The sequence below is a fragment of the Mastomys coucha genome, unplaced genomic scaffold (genome assembly GCF_008632895.1).
Source record: "Mastomys coucha isolate ucsf_1 unplaced genomic scaffold, UCSF_Mcou_1 pScaffold22, whole genome shotgun sequence".
Lineage (NCBI taxonomy): Eukaryota > Metazoa > Chordata > Mammalia > Rodentia > Muridae > Mastomys > Mastomys coucha.
In genome coordinates this window covers 35,981,162-35,994,124 of record NW_022196905.1, presented here as the reverse complement: position 1 = coordinate 35,994,124, position 12,963 = coordinate 35,981,162, and the positions used below count along the sequence as shown (strand labels likewise).

At 40.2% G+C, this 12,963-nt stretch overlaps 1 long non-coding RNA gene across 1 annotated transcript in view; it reads right to left on the bottom strand.

Moving 5' to 3' along the window:
* Positions 1-270: 270 nt before the first annotated feature.
* The window catches only part of LOC116069282, a 17,823-nt gene continuing 5,130 nt past the window's right edge, over positions 271-12,963 (bottom strand). The window contains exon 3 of the long non-coding RNA XR_004109954.1: positions 271-381. This is a non-coding gene — a long non-coding RNA (uncharacterized LOC116069282). The remainder of the gene's footprint in view (positions 382-12,963) is intronic.

The following is a 12,963-nucleotide window of genomic DNA, read 5'->3' as shown; positions in this document are numbered from 1 at the left end:
CAGCACTAGGCACGTTTTCTCCCACTGAGGCCAGACATGGTTGTCCAGTTAGGAGAACAGCATCCTTAGTCGGGCAGGCAACAGGTTTATAGACAACTCCCATTCCAGTTGTTGGGAGACTCACAAGAATACCAAATTCTACATCTGCTACATGAGTGCAGGGAGCTTAGGTCCAGCCCATGCTCTCTTTGGTTAGTGGTTCAGTCTCTGGAGCCTCCAAGTGTCCAGGTTGGTTGTCTCTGTTGGTCTTCCTATGGAGTCCCTACCCCCAACTCTTCCATAAGTGTCCCCAACCTCTGTTCAATGTTGGCTATGGGTATCCGCATCTTTCAGTCTGCTGCTGCGTAGAGCCTCTCAGGTCTACTGAAAGGCTGGAGAAATCTAGAATTTTAAAATAAGAGCATTTAATTGAAATGTATTGGTGAGAATGTATAATGTATATCCTTTACCTAAAAGGACCTGGAAAACCTGTGTAACGAGCCAGGAATGTAGACTAGTCAGTTTCAGGAACTTGCTGGCCACAAAGGCCCCCTTAGTTAGGTTCAAGAACAAAAAGCAGGATATGAGCCATCTGGGTGGTTCTAGGGAATGGTCAGCCATAAAGTGAAAGCATTAACCAGACCACATTCTTGTGAATAACGAGTGTGCAGGAGGTTTTACTTATGACCCTGACTCAACTAAGGGTTGGGTCCCTTTGGAATTTTCCACTGTTTGTATGTTATGTTTCCTTGGTAACCCTCTCACCCCCCCCCCCAGATTATGGTTTTTCCCTTTAAATACCCCTCACTTCTTGTGTTCGGGGTTGAACCCCTCTGGCCTGCAAGGCTACATGTTTGACCCAGATCTGGCTTATCCTGAATAAACCTCATGCACTTGCAGCAAGATCGGTCTCTCATGAGTTATTGGGTGGTCGTATCATCCTGAGACATGAGTGAGGGTCTCCCCAGCTCTGGGGGTCTTTCACTACACACTTAGCAGAGTATCATTGATAGTGTCAGGAACTGATTCTTGCCCATGGGATAGGCCTTAATTGGGGCCAGTCATTGGCTTGCAATTCCCTCTATCTCTGCTCTGTTTGTCCTTGCACATCCTGTAGGCAGGACACATTTTGGGTGAAAGATTTTGTGGGTGGGTTTCTGCCCTTATCCCTCCACTGGGAGTCCTGCCTGGCTACAGAAAAGGCCACTTCAGGATCCATATCCCCTACAGCTAGGAGTTTCAGGGAGAGTTGCCCCCATAGATACCCTGGGGCCTCTCCACATGCCACATCTCTGGCACACCCCAGAAATTGTTCCACCAACCCACCGCAGATTTCAACAGATTTCTCCTTCCTGGTCTCCCTATACCTGATCTCCAACCCCTGCTCCATCCCATCTCCCATTCAGTCCCCTCCCTCCATTTACTTTCAATATCTATTTTATTTACTCCTCTGAGGATTCAACCATCATCCCTTGGACCCTCCTTCTTATTTTCTTCTTTGGGTCTGTGGATTATAGCATGGTTATCCTGTACTTTATGGCTAATAGCTACTTATGTGTACTTGCCATGAATGTACTTTTGGTCTGGGTTACCTACTCAGGATGGTATTTTCTAGTACCATCCATTTGCCTGCAGAATTCATGATGTCATTGTTTTCAATAGCTGGGTAGATCCTCTATTTTATTTAGAGTAGTATTTTATTGTGTAGATGTACCACATTTTCTATGTCCATTCTTCAGTTGAGGTACATTAACAACTCTTCCAGTTGTTTCCAGTTTCTGGTTATTAGAAATAAAGCTGCTATGAACATAGTTGAGAAAGTGTCTTTGTGAGATGTGGAGTATCTTTTCAGTATATACCCTGGAGTAGTATAGCTGGATCTTGAGGTAGATCTAATCTCAGTTTTCTGAGAAACCACCAAGTTGATTTTCAGAGTGGTTGACCTGACCCGCAGGTCTCAGTAATTCGGGGGGCACGAGGAGGGTCACAACCTGAAAGTAAAGAATGGGCGAGAGAGAAGACAAGATTCAAGGAAGCATTGCTTGTCAAGAGTCGTTTACTAAAAGCAGAAGCTCAAATTTAAAACAAGGTTTTGGGAGGGCGGGGGGCAGGAGGGAGTACAGTGAAGAATTACAAGATCTTCTGGGGTGGAGCCCTGAGGATAACAGGTAGGGAGGAAATGGTTGGGGAGGTAACGGTTTCTCAGAAGTCAAGGTACACTGATCATTCTTTTCTCAGGGCCAAGCAGAAAACTTATGGTTGCCAGGCAGAATATTTGTCTCTGGGTTCTAGTCAGGTGGAGGCAGGTCAGCCAAGGGCCATTTGGTTCCCAACAAGTGGTTGTACAAATTTTCACTCCCACCAGCAATGGAGGAGTGTTCCTTTTGCTCCACAACCTTGCCAGCATGTACTGTCCTTTGAGTTTTTGATCTTAGCCATTCTGATGGGTGTAAGGTTAAATCTCAAAAGTTCATTTTAATTTGCATATCCCTGTTATTTCTCTATTGAGAATTCTCTGTTTAGCTCTGTACACCATTTTTAAATCAGAATATTTATCTTGTTGATGTCTAGTTTCTTGGGTTCTTTAATATATTTTGAATATTAGCCCTCTATCAGATATATGGTTAGTGATGATCTTTTCCCTATCTGTAGGTTGCCATTTTGCTCTATTGATGATGTCTTTTGACTTACAGAAGTTTTTCAGTTTCATGAGGTCCCATTTATTAATTGTTGATCTTATTGCTTGAGCCATTGGTGTTCTGTTCAGGAAGTTGTCCCCTGTACCAATGAGTTCAAGGCTATTCCCACTCTCTGCTCTACTAGATTTAGTGCATTTGGCTTTTCATTGAGGTCTTTGACTCACTTGAACCACAGTGATAAATATGAAACTATTTGCATTCTTTTACATGAAGACATCCAGTTAGTCCAGTTGAAGATGTTCTCCTTTTCCCATTGTATGGTTTTGGCTTCTTTGTCAAAAATCATGTATCTAAGTGTGTGGGGGTGGTCTTCAATTTGATTCCATTGATCAACCTGCCTATTTCTATACCAATACCATGAAGTTTTTTTATTACTATTGCTTTGTAGGACAACTTGAAGTCAGGGATGGTGATACCTCCAGAAGCTCTTTCATTGTTCACGATTGCTTCAGCTATTCTGGGTGTTTTGTTTTTCCATATAAAGTTGAGAACTGTTCTTTCAAAATCTGTTTAAAAAAATGTGGTGGAATTTTTCTTTTTTTCCCTCCACTTCCCAGTGGTTTCATTTTTATTAATTAATTAATTTATTTATTTATTTATTTTTACATTCCAAACACTGCTCCCCCTCCAGGTCTCTCCCTCAGAGAGTCTCTCCCCATCACCTCTCTCCTTCTCTTCTGAGAAGGTAGACTCCCCTTCTGGTTATCCCACCACCCTGGCATATCAAGTCTTCGCCAGATTAGGCACATCCTCTCCCAATGAGGTCAAACAAGGTAGCCATGGAAACTGAGCTGCATATCTGCAACATATGTGCTGGGGCCCTCGTTCAAACCCGTGTATGTGCTTTGCATGGTGGCTCAGTCTCTGAGAGCTCCCAGAGTACAGATTAATTTATTTTGTTGTTCTTCCTGTGGGGTTCCCATCCTCTTCAGAGCCTTCAATCCTTCTGCTAACTCTTCCATAAATTCTATGACTGTAAAAAATTGAACAAATAGGGACACCTCATAAAAAGACCAAGGAGCAAGGAATGTTTATTAAGCCTAAAGACAGAGCTTCAGAAGAATTTACAGAGCAAACATCAGTCCCCAGGAGATGCCCTAATTGTGGGGAATAATGCCTCGTTCCAGGAAACATCCCTGGGAGGGTGGATCTCCCCACACCTCTCCTACTTGCAATCGGTTTCTCCCCCTCACCTGGGGCACAGAAGTCAATGAGAACAAAAGACAATGGGCTCCACCAATGAGAGATAAACCAACTCATGCTGTAAACCTATGTACTGAAAGGTATAAAAAGTGTGTGTGCTTTTGTTCCTGGTTATCCCCTTTGCTCTGAATGCAGGACGAACCCAGTATACTGGCAATAATAAACCTCATGTAATTTACAGCGATCTCCCTCCTGTTTCTTCACGAGTGGGGGACTCACGCCGGAATTTAACACGACTTCTGTCCAATGTTTGGCTGTGTGTATCTGCATCTGTTTCAGACTCTTGCTGGGTAGAGCCTCTCAGAAGACAGCTACACTAGGTTCCTGTTTGTAAGCATAACAGAGTATCGTTAATAATGTCAGGGATTGCCGGGTGGTGGTGGTGCACGCCTTTAATCCTAGCACTTGGGAGGCAGAGGCAAGTGGATTTCTGAGTTTGAGGCCAGCCTGGTCTACAAAGTGAGTTCCAGGACAGCCAGGGCTATATAGAGAAACCCTGTCTCAAAAAACCAAAAAAAATAAATAAATAAATAAATAAATAAATAAATAAATAATAATAATAATAATAATAATAATAATAATAATAATAATAATAATGTCAGGGATTGGTGCTTGCACATGGGATAGGTTTCAAGTTGGGCTGGTTATTGTTTGATCATTCCTTCAGTTCTGGTTCCATCCCTGTATTTCTTTTAGGCAGGATAAATTTTGGATGGAAAGTTTTGTGGGTGGTTGGTGTCATTATCCCTCTACTGAGGGTTCTGCCTGACTATAGGAGGTGGCCTCTCCAGGTTTCATGTCCCCACTATTAGGCACCTTTTTTTTATAAGAATTGCATTCAATCTGTAGATTGCTTTTAGTAAGATGGCCATTTTCACTATATTAATCCCACCAATTCATGAGCATGGGAGATCTTTCCATCTTCTGAGATCTTCATCAATTTCTTTCTTCAGAGACTTAAAGCAAAGATTTTCTTTTGGAAGGAAAACAAGAACTTAATGAACACTACCAGACTACTGTTTTAAAACTATGGTCAAGGACATAGATAGGCTAACTCCAGATTTTCACTTCTCCCTCACCTCCTCCAAATCCACTTCCTCAATCTTATCCATAGCTCTGCAGTAGAACACCTGCTGAGACCTACCTTTCCCATTGCAGGGGTCCAAACAGTTCTTCCCCTCCTACCCTCCCTCCCACTGCTCATTGTTTTATCCTAACTTGCTCCAACTCCAGCAAACATTTCCAGGGAGCCCTCAGGCCACTCTGAACAGGAGAGGAAGTAGGTTAACTACAGATCTTCACCTCTTCCTCCATTCCTCCAAGTCCAATCTCCCTGTCTCATCGCCAGCTCTGTAGCAGACCTTATGCAGTGGCCTCTCCTCATCCTCTGCCTTCACTTTCAGAGGAATAAGAAAGTCTTGGTAAAACACCTTGCTTTCCTAAAATGTATACGTATATGAAGGTGATCTAAATGAAATTACTAAATAATGGCAGAGACAGAGTCTCAACTAACTGACCATCTCTTGTCACCAATGAAGCCTCCAGTACAGGGAATAGATTGCATCTAATTGAGTTGTTGGTCTAAGGAAATCCCATGAGAATCTCCTAACACCTTAGGTTGAAGCCAAGACTAGATTCTCCATTGCTAGCCACCTACCCAACTCATTAAACATGGAGAAGTCAAGCTGGTACCTACAGAACCTTCATCCAATGTTCTAGAATTTTTGGTACAGGAAGGTTTGCTGTACATTACCAAAATAGAAATATAAATATTAACCAAGCCACAAACCCTTCATCTACAATGCTATCCTGCCTGTCATATATGCAAGGGCAATTGCCACACCCACTCCATTGAAGTCTTGTGACAAACCCAAAAGTTTGGCCATGGACCAGAGGCATACAGCTTCAAAGGAAGCTAGCCTCCTATATGGCATCCCCTAACTCAGATATGTTTCCAGATTTGTCCTTGCAATGGTTGATGGAAGGTCTCGACTGCTAGGTACCCACCACGATATGATTTACTAATAGCTAGACAAAATTGGACATTGCTCTCTGACCTATACCAATGTTCCAACATCTAAGCTAAACCCTGGCTTGGAATTTCGTGAAGAATGCTAGCCATCCAGACTTTGACATTGTTAGGGAGATAGCAAAGGGGGTAGGGCATTGAAGCAAGGTCAAGTAGAATCCTCATTTTCAGTCACATAGGAATTAGCAAGAATGAAACTTCCTGAGACTCGTCTCTACTAGCCCAGAAGATTAGCATAGTGGGCGTTTTACTAAGGATGGGTAGGACCTTGAGCAGAGTGTGTGTGTGTGTTGTGTGTGTGTGTGTGAGAGAGAGAGAGACAGTGTGCAGCAGTCAGCATTGGAGATTTGAGACAGAGCATTCGAATTTCGAGCCTCATTGCTTCTCAGACTTTGGCTAAAATCAAGTGCGAACTTCAAGCCTCATGCGGTCCACAGCCCCTCCCCCCTCCCTCGGCCGGAGTGCTCTGGGCCTGGGGGGTGCAGCGCCTGTCCAGAAGAGGTGGCTGCTTTAGACCCAGTGTGTTTTAGGCAGCCTCAGATGTACCCTGACCTCTGAGCTGCCAGATTTTTCATTTCTCTTTTGTAATGACTGTAAATGTCTGATGCCATTTCTTAAGAAATACACTCAGATTCAGCACCTTCTCCGTGTAGTTGCTGTTTGTCATCCACCGAATTTTTGCCCACCTGACCAGAATTCTACTCATCCCGCGGAACAAGGGATTCCCGCAGCAACCCAGTCTGTGGCAGTCAATAGTGACACAAAGCTTGTGAGAGTGACCAACCAATATCTGATTTGATTTAAGGCCTACTCCATGAAGTAGAACCCATACCCAACACTGTTTTAGTGATCAATAAAGAGAGACTAGGTAGCCTGAGGTCCTAGAGTAAGACAAAATACTATTGTTTAAAAAAATATTAAAAATAGTAGCAATAAAATGGCTCTTAATGGTTATAGTGGTTTGAATATGTTTGGCCCAGAAAGTAGCACTATTAGGAGGTATGGCTTGTTAGAGTGGGTAATATGATGATAATAGACTGTAAGCCAGCCCCAATTAAATGCTGTTCCTTATAAGAGTTGCTTTGGTCATGGTGTCTCCTCACAGCAATGGAAACCCCAAGTCAATGATATTCCTCTGGACTCATAGATCAGTGCCTTCTTTAGCCATCATCAGAGATACTTCCTCCTGCACCTTTTGGAAGCAAATGCAGAGAGTGAGAGAACTTAGAACATTTGGCTCTAAATGGGATATCTCTATCTAATCTTTCCAATTTATGGCTCAGAGAACCCAGATGTTGTACTTCCTTTGCAGCATTTGCCATGGAGAGAACCAAAGGGTAAGAGCAGAATAAAGATGATCCTAGAATGTCTGCTGTTGGAGGTGGATAAAACTCATCTTTTGCCGTGTATGAAAACTTGACTTAAAACTCTTGAGATTTCAGGTCTTTGCAGTCTAGCAACAGGCTATATTGCTACATGGTAGGCTGGGAGCCTGAAATGGGAAAATGTCAAGCAGTGGACTTTAGGTCCCAGGGAGTCTTTATTGTGTCTAGGCTTTTTTTCTTAGTTGACTTTTGAAATAAAAGTCTTTGGGGATGGAGGTTGCCTCTTCCATGCCCACCCTGTGAATACTCTTTACAAAGATTTATTATAAGCCTAGATGATAACTAAATCATGCTTCTATGGAAATTTACTGGGTTAAATCTATATTAAAATAAATGTATGCATTTTTAATAGCTTAAAACTGAAAATTCTAACTTATGTTCAAGTAAGAAGGAAGACTCTTGGCTACTATCAGACATTTAAAAAAATAGTTTTCTGAATCTTATTTTCTAATTGTTTACTACTAGTGAAAGACCCCCAGAACTGGGGAGATCCTTACTCAAGCCTCGGGATGACGCGACCACCCAATAACTCACAAGAGACCAAACTTGCTGCAATCACATGAGGTTTATTTGGGATAGGCCGGTACCGGGGTCGATCTCGTGACCATACTGGCCAGAGGAGTTCGACCCCGAACACAAGAAGTGAGGGGTATTTAAAGGGAAAAATCACAAGCTGGGGTGGGGAGTGAGAGGGTTACCAAGGAAACATAACATAAAAACAGTGGAAAATTCCAAAGGGACCCAACCCCTGATTGAGTCAGGGTCATAAGTAAAACGTCCTACATACTCATTATGCACAAGAATGTGGTCTGGTCAATGTTATTCACTTTATGGCTGACCATTCCCTAGAACTACCCAGATGGCTCATATCCTGCCTTTTGTACTTGGACCTAACTAGGGGGAGCCTTTGTGGCCAACAGGTTTCTGAACTGGCTAGTCTACATTCTTGGCTCATTACAGAGACCTTCTATGTCCTTTAAGTAAAGGTTATACAGTATAATACATTTCTACTAATACAGTTCCCTTTTCATTAGCATGCTTTTTCCCAAATTTCTAAATCTTCCAGTCTTTCACTAGGTCACAGATTGGTGTGAAACACACTTAACATAAACTCTATAAAACATTGAAAAAGTATGATTGACAATTTAGTGTTACATGTGTAGTAATTACTAGTGAGTATTATTTATACAATTTTTTTTGAAGAAGTAGCCATAGTTTCTCCTTCCAACTCTTTCTTGTTCCCTCTTGAGGCACACTGTTTGACTCCTTGGGGATCATTCTTCAAATCTTTCTAGCAAAAAGGTTATTGCTTTTACAGATTCCTGATTAACCAATTCATGGCTTCCCTGAAGTAAGTAAAACCCTAATACAAAAAGAGTAATCCATCCATCTTGAAGAATATCAGATTTATGTTGACAGTTAATACATGCCAGCATCAATTAGTAGAAAGTGTCAAGTCAAGGTTCAGTTTGTTTACAAAGGGGTAAATATTGCCAAATGTGAATTTCGTCAGCCCCCTCTTCATGCTGTGTGTTTCTTACACTCTTGTGTGACATGAATACCTTTCTGTTACAATAACAATGCACATACCATATAAACAACCCTGCTCATATTAGCTAGGATCCCTTTGGAACATGTTCTATATAATCAAATGAACTGGAGTATACTGTGCAGGCAGGGCACTAGCTTGCCTAATCTTTGCCTGTGTTTCACTCTGTGTTGGAAGAACAGCTCTACCCATGTGGCTTAATACTCCAGAATTCTGCTTCCAGTATGGCCATTGGAGAAGGATACCAGTTACTTGAAAAAATTCCAAAGAGAGGATTCAATTGGTCCAGTTTGTGTATTTTTCTTACCTCTAGACCACTCACTAGTATCAACAAACTTTTCCTACTTTTCTACAAGGAACTTGTGTTACCACTAGATTATCACAATTTCAATTAAAAATAATGGTAATACAATTATATGGTACTTGAGAAAGACCAGCTAGTATTTTTTCAAGAAAATTGACCCATGGACATATCCACAAGCCAATCTGATGTAGAAAATTCCTCAACTGAGATCCCTCCTTCTCTAATAACTTAGTTAGGGTTACTGTCACTATGATAAAACAACATGGGAGGAAAAGGTTTATTTGGCATATACTTCCATATTACAGTCTATTATTAAAAGAAATCAGGGAAGGAACTCAAACTGGGCAGGAACCTAGAGGCATGAGCTGATGCAAAGGGCATGGGGAAGTGTCTCATACTGGCTTGCTCAGTCTGCTTCCTTATAAAATCCAGGACCACCAACCCAGAGATAGCACCACCCACAATGAGATCCCTACATACAGAACCCTATCAATCAATAATTAAGAAAATTGCACAGAGAAACCCTGTCTTGAAAAACCAAAAAGAAAAATGAAAATGACCTACAGGCTTGCCTGCAACCTGGTATTATGGAGGTGTTTTCTCAATTGAGGTTCCCTTCTCTGATGACTCCAGTTTGTGTCAAGTTGACATAAAACTAAACAGTACACCAAGTATGCTTAGGTGTGTGTCAAGTTGACAAAAACTCTGACATTTTACCCTTTGTCAACTTTGACACACAAACATATCACTTCAAGTCATACCCTTTTCCTCTTTTATTCTCAAGATTACCTGTAAATATCACAATATAAAACAGTACAATTCTCAAGTCAGGCATGGTGGTACACAGCTTTAATCCCAGCACTCAGAAGGCAGAGACAAAGAGCCCTCTGAATTTAAGGCCAGTCTGGTCTACAGAGCAAGTTTCAGGACAGTCAGGGCTACACAAAGAAGAAAACAAAAAGGGAAAAATGAGAGTGCAACTTTTAGAAGCCCTACAGTCTTTACATCTTTCCACACTTGAAATTTCAATGTCTCTTTTAAACAAAGTGTTTCAACTGTAGGCTCCTGTAAAATCAAAAGTCACACACTTTCTTATTCCAAGTGGGATGAATAGTGGCACAGTTACAACCAGGTTAAAGAAAAACCCCAAATTCAGCAATGTGAATGACTCAATATCAGATGTCTGCAGCTCATTTACAATCCTCTGGTCTCCAAAGGATCAACTAGTTTGATTTAGAACATTCGTCAGAACCTTTATTTGCTAGCATACAGACTTTTCCTTCTGCTATTCTTCTAACATCTAATGATTGTGTGCTTTTTACTTCTTTTCTGTTCATTGCAATCTTGAACCTTTTCATTTAGAAATTCTATGAGTGACTAATCATAAATATACTAAAGGTGTAAAGAAAATCCCTCCCCCCCAACCCCAGCCAACACAGTGGAAGTATTAGAGTGACATATAATGGCCTCAGAGGAAATCCTAAGATATTATCCCTCATCTTCTCTGTTTGAAAAGAACCTTATTAGATCCATTGAAAAGAAAATAAGGAGTGATCACTCATTGTCTAAACCGCTTTTGTGTTCCCATAAATGTACAGGATAAACCCAAAATGCAATGGAGCAAGACCCGAGTGAGCTGTTTTCATAAGCAGCACATAAATCTTAGGCTGAGGTTTCAACCTAAATGTTATATTACCATGCCTAATGAGTACATATTTCTGTGACTGTTATGTGGTATATTTATATGATAAAAGTCCTCTATCTCAAAAAAAAGGGTTCCATTCCAACTAAATTGCCTTATACTTAATGTTCAATCTTACTCCAGCTTCCATTTAGTTTATAAAACTTGAGCAAATCTATCAACTAACTAAACTTAAAAATGCAAGATCCAGCAGGCAGGATAAAAGTTTACAATTTTAAAGAGAAAACTAGAGGGACACTAAAAGAGGAAACTGAGATTTAAGGAAAGAAGACTACAAAGGAGAAAAAACATAATTTGACACTCTAGCAAATCTTATATTTTTTGATTGTAGTAATTCAAGTTGCATAATTTGGGAAAATGAGATCCCTAAATTTCTGGGAGTGTTGTTGTTGTGTGTTGTGTTATGTTAAACTAGAAACCATATTCAGTAGAACTAGATACTATAAGTGGGCAGCATATTTTAACTGGAATTCAGAAATATCTAAGAAACAATGAAATTGTTAATTTGTCAGAAATGAAGGAGAGTTTAACAAACTATGTCATTTTTTTAAAAAATATGTATAAAACCAAGAATATTCCAAATATTTTAGAAGTTGTGTCAGACTAAAGATAAATTCCAAAGAACTTGTTTTCAGCCCTCTATTCTCTCCTTTTCTGACATTGCCTCCTTCTTCACCTCCCTCTCCTACTCTATTCTCTAGCAATCCTCAGGAAAACAAAAGTCTATTTCATAGTAAAAATATTATTATTACCTAGTTTTAGTTGTATCTACCCCTCACTCTCTGCCTCCAACTCTCCTCCAGTTTCTCTTCTCATGTACTGCCCAACTTCACATCCTCCTTTTATAATTTTAAATTTTAAACTTACTGAATCCAATGAGTATATACTGGTCATGGGGTCACCCACTGGGGTATGCAGTTACCATCTGTTTTTAAGAGAAAGCCTAGGGATTAGAGACCCTGATAGCTCTGAACAAATATGCTCCTAAAAACTTTACCTATGAGGTTTAATATTCTTGTTGTATCTGCTTATAAGTGAGTAAATGAGTATTCCTAGAAAGTACAATACAGGATACTTATCTTCAACTACATCAAAAACTGAGAACCAAGAGTAGCTGAACTCAGCATCCCTCTGGTAACATATCTAGTAACTATCATTCATTGGGATACTTTTATATTTAAACCTTCCAAAATTTGCCCAAGAGGTTCATAATTTGCCTTTATAATTTTCTAACTGACAAGAATACTGGTGATATGTTATTTACTGAAGCTGTAACTGAGGCTATTATATTCTCTCAGCCATGTTTTATGGTTCAGGCTTCTTTATTTGATTCAAACTTTGATGTTTAAAATATTCAACTACTCACTGTCCTCATTGAAAGGATTCTCTCATAGTTCAAAATAATTCAGAATTTCAAAACTCTACCTTTCAGACAGGCAGATTTTTAAATCTTCTAGTACAAAACTCCATCATGGGAATACCATGACAATAAGAATATTAACTAGATCTAACCAATGGGATTACTATACTGCTATTGATCTTAGAACCAGTAAAATGTAACATATTCTTAGACATCAGTCAACACTTTTACTTCCTGTTGATAGTAGGCTTGTCAAATTCATGAAATGCTAGTGAACTCTGTAAGACAGAGATATTGAACTAGAAATGTTAGGACAAATTGAATTTATTAAAAATAATTTTAAAACATTCTTTAAAATGAAATTGTCTTAGCAATGTCTATTCCTGTGAAGAGGCACTATGCGAAGAGATCACAGAAAACACTCTTCAAAATCTCCAAATCCTTTCATCTTTGTTGACTACAACACACGACTTTCTCTTGGGCTGCTTCTAGTCCTCAGCAGCAGCTTTCTTTGGCAAGAATCTTCTCTGAAACCTCTTGAGCTGTGCCCCCACAGTGAAAATTATACTCAGCACCACTGTTTTCTAAGCTCCTACTAGGATGGCCCATTAAGTCTTGTTTAGAATGTCCAATTGCTCTTCTAGTCCAGATTCCCAAAATGTTTCCTATTCATCCAAACAAAAATGTGGTCCAGCCTGTCACAGCAATACCTCACTTCCTGGTATCAACTTCTGTCTTAGTTAGGGTTTCTTT